Source organism: Dermacentor andersoni, chromosome 1 (assembly GCF_023375885.2).
Source record: "Dermacentor andersoni chromosome 1, qqDerAnde1_hic_scaffold, whole genome shotgun sequence".
Classification (NCBI taxonomy): Eukaryota; Metazoa; Arthropoda; class Arachnida; order Ixodida; family Ixodidae; genus Dermacentor; species Dermacentor andersoni.
In genome coordinates, this window is record NC_092814.1 from 266,014,660 (window position 1) to 266,022,307 (window position 7,648).

General features: G+C 48.1%; 1 pseudogene; it reads left to right on the forward strand.

Annotated features, from left to right (window-relative positions):
• The first annotated feature begins 5,676 nt into the window (after positions 1-5,676).
• On the forward strand, positions 5,677-7,648 carry LOC126548303 (uncharacterized; annotated as a pseudogene).

The following is a 7,648-nucleotide window of genomic DNA, read 5'->3' on the forward strand; positions in this document are numbered from 1 at the left end:
CACACACTTTTTTTGTTATTGTGAAATTAAGGATTTATTTTTTTCCGGAGTGCCTGACTCCGGGTTAATTTTCACCATATGTTGTTCTTGAACGCGCGTGCACACGGAATGGGAAATTACGGTAATGTAAATGGCAGCAGTCCTTTTGAACTCAGCGTTGCACTAGTGGAGGTGTATCCGCCTCATATGCAGGAGGTGCTGGGTTCAAATTCATGTACCGCCAGGAACCAAGCAGCCACGGTACCTCAGCATTTTAAAGTGGTTGCTGCTGCCTTGCACTGTGGGCCGGTACTAGACATAGTGCAAACCGGGGCGGCAGGTGATGTACGCTCGCGAGCAATATTAGCTGCAACACGATGTCCGAGGTCGAATATACCCCAAGGCTACAGCGCCGACATACGAAACATTGGCTTCATAAGTACCAGTAATGTGAATGGTGTCTAGTTCTCAAATTTTTCGTATGTCGGCGCTGGCCTGCAATCGTGGGGCCCCTTCAACCACGGGAGCCGTGTTGCAGCTTGGTTTGCACGTGACTACGTAAGCGCAGACATGAGCTGCAACACAAACATGGCGCCGTCGTCATTTCATCGCCTTTATTCCATTGTGATCATTCCTTCGTTGCCATGTCCTCGTCATCGCTCCGCTGTCTTCACTCTGTTGTCATTTCGTCATCACACCGTCATCACAATTCCATTGTCTTCATGCCATCGTCGTCGTCATTCCAGCTTCGTCATGTCATCGTCACCGTGTCGGCGTCGTCGTCACTTCATCGCTTTTATTCCATTGGGATCATTCTTTCGATGTGACGCCTTCGTCATCGTTCCACTGTCCTCGCTCTGCATGTCGTCATTTTGTCGTCATCGGGCCACCGTCGTCGTCGTATTCCAACGTCGTCATGCACTCCTCGTCATCCTATTCTCGTCATGCCGTCGTTGTCATTCCATCGTCGTACTGTGTGGGATCATAACCGAGCGCCGCAAGTTATGTTGAGCCAGGCGTTTCCCGGTGAAAATGTGTCCAACTTAGTCATGTGCTCTATATTTGTAAATGGTCACTGAACAAGAACAGTGTTCTTCACAAACACCAAGGAAAGCTTTGGTTAAATTGTTTCCCAGAGCGCGTGCGCTCAGCACTATTATTGTTATTATTATTATTATTATTATTATTATTATTATTATTATTATTATTATTATTATTATTATTATTTTGCATTGTGCCCCCATCGGAATTTGCGGCTGCCGGGATCGAACCCAGAAACTCGTGCCCAGCAGCGCAACGCCATAGCCACTGGGCCACCCCGGCAGGTGGCTACGAATAAATGTTGATCATGATTTGAATCAGGATACCACACGAAACATTGGTAACCGCAACAATGAAAACAACAGCGTCGTGCCCGAATTTTAATGCGATAGAATTACAGGCAGACTTCACCCACTTTGTACGTATCCTTTTAACATATAACATGAGACGCGAGCCGATCCTGGAACTAGTACAATAAACGTGTGTCAGCCCCGGAGATAGCGCAATAGTTTAACCGTTATGCTGTCATGCTGTGCTGGGCCCAGTAATTGCCATGCTGCAAAATGTGGTGCGGAAGACGAACAGATTTGTACTGTTTAAATAAGCCCACCTCGAAAGTTTCGTTCTACATACATTTCGGCATGTGCATTGGACCTGACGTCATTGTACCTAATATAGTTAAAAATATTTACCTTGCAAATATAACAATGCTATCAAACACTTTGACAATTAGCGGTAGGTATATTCTGACCGACATTTCTTTTAACAAATATCTTTTTTTTCTTTCGACTGTTTCCGTGGTCGGCGGTTGGCCGCCGGTAGTGTTTCGGTCCGTACTGCTTAACAGCTCTGTTCTGTACGAAATCATGCAAGAAAACGACAAACATCGCATATCCTCACTGCAACAAATGTACGTCTTCAAGCGCCTTCTAAAATCGATCGATCAATCAATCAGTCAGTCAATCGATCGATTGATGCATCAGTCAAAATAGCGTTTATTATTTACAAAGGTGGTACATATCGGGTTGAATATACAGAAGGAAGTCCCATAGCTCAAGGCTGCAATGGGCCTCCTATTTTGAGGTGCATGAAGAGAAGTGAGTAAGCAACAGTGATTATACATTAGCAACGACTCGTAAGCACAACTATTAAACATAATTAACATACAACAAAACAGTAATAGTAAACACAAGAAACTCAACCTTCTATAAGAAACATGATTAGTTTTTTCTCCTAAATGTAACAAAAATACACATTGCTTTAAATCGTTAGGCAGGTTATTGCAATATGCGACAGCTGAAATTTGGGCCGTGTGTTTCCCATAGTTACTGAGAGCTTTTGGTAGCAGAAAGCTTATTCTTTATAGTCTTGAATAGTGTGGTGATTAGGTGATATTTAACCATAAGTGCTAATGGAAGGATTTTATATTCCCGAAGGGGTGCAAGGGTTTTGGAGCGGAAAGGACTGAAGGTCGTTAACGGGATGGCTTGGTTCTGTAAATGGTGTAATGGAAGTAAATGTGTGGGATACGTATTACCCAAGATGATACAAAGTAAGTAAAATGGCTGTGGATGAAGGCGTAGTGTAATGATAGTAAAGTAGGACAGCTAAAGTATCGTCGCGCATTTATTAGGATTCTTATCCCATAGGCCATTTTTTGTTTTAGTCCAAAATATGTTTAGAATACTTTAAGTTTGAGTCTAAAATAGCGCCTAGGAACGAGCATTCCTTAACAGCACATAATTTAAATGATTGAAACGTAATTGTTAGAGAGTATGTTAAGGATTTAGAGGTAGAGTTCAAGATCATAAACGTAGTTACAGATGGATTAATCTGGCGAGAGGTGAGTTTGCACCATTCGGTGAAGTTCTTGAGGTCATTACTAAGCTGCTTTGTAGTTAGGGAAAGAATTGATGAATCTGTTGGTACTATTGTCGTGTCATCTACATAAAGCGTGAAGTAATAAAGACAGTGATATCGTTAATGTAGATCACAAATAGAAGCGGTCCAATTATAGAGCCTTGAGGTACACCTTTCGTCGTAACTTTGAAGTTAGCGAATACTCTAGAAATACAAACAGTTTGTCGTCTGTCGGATAAATAACTTGTTATGAGGGCTAGTGCTGGTCCAACTATTCCTAAAGCGGTTAGTTTAGTTGCAAGAATTTTATCACGGATGGAATCAAATGCTTTAGTGAGGTCAGTGAACAGTGCGCCGGCATATATGCCTGAGCCGATAGCCAATTGAATCTGACCCGTAAACGAAAGCAGTGCTAGGTTAGTTGAAAAACCTGGGCGGAATTCGTATTTATGGGTTGAGTGCAAGTCAAATTTACACAAGTATTTACTTAAACTTTTTATTATACATTTTCCAAATACCTTGCTAAAGTTAGGTAAGATAGATATGGGGGCGATAGCTTGAAATGAGCGCGCGGTCTCCTTCTTTTGTGAATTGGAATTATTTTCACCTTTTTTTGGGGGAAATCTCGAAATACCCCTGTCTTGAACATGAGATTTGTAATGTGGGAAATGATATAATGATATAGCAAAGCAGACGCACGCTGGAGTCAACGAAGGAATGCTCTTTATTCCAGAGCGCGCGCGCGCTTACATAGCTTTTGCTGAAACGCTAGCGGCGCTTCTGCGACGCTGTTGGTGCGACGACACTACACTCCCACCCCCCCATTTTTAAAAAAAATTATAACCCCAACGCTCGGGCTGCCGACGCTCTCTTGTGCTTCTCCGGAGAGGGATGGGCCTGGTTGATTCTGCGTTGTCCACGCCTGGTTGGCAGGGGTCGGGGGTTTGGGATCGACTCGCATCAGGTGTATGGCAACCAGGGCCCTTGTGGCGTTGCTGGCTCCTGCTGTCTGCCTTCGACAGATGGAGCCGATGCAGGTGAGTCAGATTCCGTTGGAGGGAATGTCTGCCGAGTTCTTGGGAATGACACAGGAAGAGGAATCACGGGCTTCTCAGGAACATGAAACGTCGCCTCTACTAGATGGTCTCCGGGAACGAACCGCTGTTGGTTTTGTATGTTCAAAACAGAAGTCACAGCACTGATTCGTCTGAAGATGATACCAGTAATCCATGCCGGTTCACCTGGTCTAGTTCCCTTCACTCGCACCGTGTCACCTTCTCTGAACTCGCGCCAGTGGGCAGCAGGCTCTTGGACGTGCCGTCGCTCGTCTTTCTCCAGACGGTTGAGAAGCTCGGGGTGCAGCACGGTTAACTGTGTCCTTGGACTCCATGATAGGAACAAATCGGCCGCGGTTTTTCCGGTTGCTGCACATGGGGTGTTGCTGTAGCGGAAAAGGAACTGGTCGACCCGATGTTGACTAGATTTGGAAACTCACGCTCGCTCTTAATCCTTCAACTGTTTTTCCAGGTTCTTTTTCACAGTCTGAACAAAGCGTTGAGCAGCTCTATTAGACGCCGGATGATAAGGTGGTGTCGTCTTGTGGCGGATTCCGTTTGATGAGTGGAAAACTGCGAACTCCGACGACACGAATTGTGGGCCATTGTCGGTGACAACCTCTTCCGGCAGGCCAAAAGCTGCTAAAATAGTTCGTAGTTTTTCCACCGTTTTGGCTGCAGTTGTAACAGACATGCCGATGACCTCTACCCATCTCGAGTAAGTGTGTACAAGAACAAGCAATCAATGAGGTTTGTAGTATGCGAAGTCAAGGTGAATTCTCTGCCTTCGTCGTGTCGGCCAATGCCACGAACTGATAGGAAGGCGTGGCGCAGCATTTTGAGTTAATTGGCAACTTGTGCATTCCCTCAATGATTTTTCGATGTTCTCAGTTTGCTTAGGCCACCAGACATGACTGCGTGAAAGCATTTTCATGCGAGTCCCTCCCGGGTGCCCCTCGTTCAAGAGTTTCAGTACCAAACATTTCAGCGGATTTGGTTTGAGCCCCCGGTTGCACCATGTGATACAGTCATTGTCAATAGATAGCCCATAACGCCTAGCAAAGTACGGCATGAGCGCTTCTTCGGTTACTTTTTAAGGTCATCCGGGCCGCGTGTCCAGCAGTAATTTCCACAAGACTCGGTCGCGGCTGATTTTTTGGCGAATCTTAACAGCCGATACCGAGAGCTCGTCCGTCAGCTCGTCAGTCTCGAAGGCCATGCTTTTGTGTACTTGTCGTGTGTCACCGATCTCGGGGACGTGCGGATGTTACGAGAGATGGGGTTGGGAGATGCAAGCAGCACCGCAAACAGATTTTAATTACACTGCACCCCAAACTCAAAATAAAACTCACTCATACTAAACCACAATGAAGAAATACTAACAATTATGCAACCTACTAAATAATCACTAAACATGTCCTTATTATCGGCTACGTTAGTCCTTGGCGTTTGCTACGCGAAAGTCAGGCCACCCTAGCCTATGGCTGCGACTCTACTAGAAAGGACCGTTCTTATTGACTTTTTTCGTCGCACGTATCTTCCGAGTCCGAAGCGTGTCGGATCTTCATCATAGTCGGTATTCTCGCCGACTCCGTAAACGTTGCTGCCTTGGTATTCGCCAGACAACTCGTCCGTCTCTGATGCCGGTGTCTCGAACTCCGTCGGTGACGTCGCACCCTGACCTCCCCGGTTAGGCCTAACCCCGGGTTCCGCCGCTACTTCTTCTTCGAGGGCCGACGAGATGCCCCGGGAACTATTGTACGTGCTGGTCTGTCTCTGAAGGCGGATCTTTCCTGGAGTACCCGGCACTGCCGTGAGAGGCTGCAGCAGATCCAAGGAGCCTCGCTCGAACGTCGCCGAGGTCGACGGCCACACCCTGGACTGCCAGCGTCACGGACTTGACCGAACATCCATGGCTCCCGTCGCCAGTGCGATGCTGATGCTATCCTTCTTGACCCGGAGCCACGTCGATAATCCCAGCTTGGCGCCGCTTCTCCCTGAATCACCGCTCGGGTCACGCGCCTCGAGGGCTCGTGCCGTTAGGACCGATACGCACGTGCACATCGTCCTCTTACTTTCTGCGCCGCATGCCTCTTACACATGACAGTACTACAAGCACCAGAAGTGATTGCAAGAGCTGGGAATACGTCATGGCAGTCACGCGTTGCTTCGTTTTTGCATGTCGTTTTTGGCACATCTCGGTTGTTTGGTACTGCTATTTATCGAGCAAGTGAAGAAATTGCTGGCATAGTACAGCAGCGACGCTATTACTACACCATTGGGTGCTAGAGACGAGACGGCCAATGGTGTTGTCGAACTGTTTAAAAGCAGACGACGCAGAGTTCGCATCGTTGTCACCTAAAGGGGCCATGACACCAAATTTTCGAGCTTAAATTATACTCTAAGGTCAAAGCCCTTAACATAGGAGGCAGGACATACGAAGTCAGCGCCTACCGAACGGCACCGGACGGCACGGTCAAGGGAGTCATCCGAGGCATAGCCGTAGACGACTCCCCGGAGGAGATAGCCGAAAACATCGTGAAACCGTGCAACCCCTAGCGGTGGAGGCGCACAGAATCGGCAATACAACCACGGTGATAGTACTCTTCGCAGGAAAGAAAGTACCGAACTACGTCAAGTATGGCTCGATATTAGTCAGGTGCGGGCTTTACCGCAAGCACTTTGACGTGTGCAGGCAATGCGGCAAGGTCGGCCATAGAAGAGACGTATGCCCGAATCCCAACACCAGAGCGTGCTTCGGCTGCGGAATCGTGAACCCCAGCGAGGATCACAAACGCGATTGCAAGCCCCAGTGCAAGCTCTGCGGGGGACAGCATCCAACGGGCGAGAGGGAATGCAAAAACAAGTACAAGATGCCGTACGTGGTCAAAAAACGGCAATGGGAACGCAAGATGGAAGCCATGCAGCAACAACCGGATCCGGAAAGCTTTCCGCCGCTGCGAGCGCCGTCTGCCGAGAGACCCCGCGGGGAATCGAGGCAGCGCTACAGCAGCCGCAAGAGGGACAACAGCAAGGGAGGCAGGAGCGCCAGCCGCCACAGACCATCGCAGTCGAGTGAAAGAGTCGCCTGGGCCGACGCAGTCAAGGCAAACATGGCAGAGAAGAGAAAACCACCAGCGCAAAACGCCGCGAAGAAGATCCAAGAAGAGAATGGGGTGGTAAAAGCCCTGAGAGACGAGAACGAGATGCTAAAGTGGAGAATCGCCGAACAGGACGCAACCATCAAGGAAACCAACGAGAAGCTAACGACATTAATTGGTTTGCAGCAACAGCAGCAGCTGCTGCCGAACCCCGCACATGAGAGGAAACAAGAAGAGATAACCGAGGACGAACCAGAGGTCGAGGTGGACCCGAGAGCCACGAAAGAGGCGGGACCGGCTCCCAAGAGGAGAGCCATAAAGGGCGCCAAGGAACGAAAGATAATGGAGAGAATCGAAAAACAAGACGACAGACTCGACCATCTTGAGGCGACCAGCAAGGTAACCAACGAACGCCTCACTACGCTCGCGCAAACAGTTCAGCAGATGACAACGAACATACAGAGCACGAACCAGAACATGATGGCGCAGATGCAAGCACAGCTGCAGACGCAGATACAGGCACAAATACAAGGTATGAAAGCACAGATCATCGCCAAACTGCAGCAATCATGGACGGGACAGCACGTACAGCAGCATCCACACCGCCAGTGA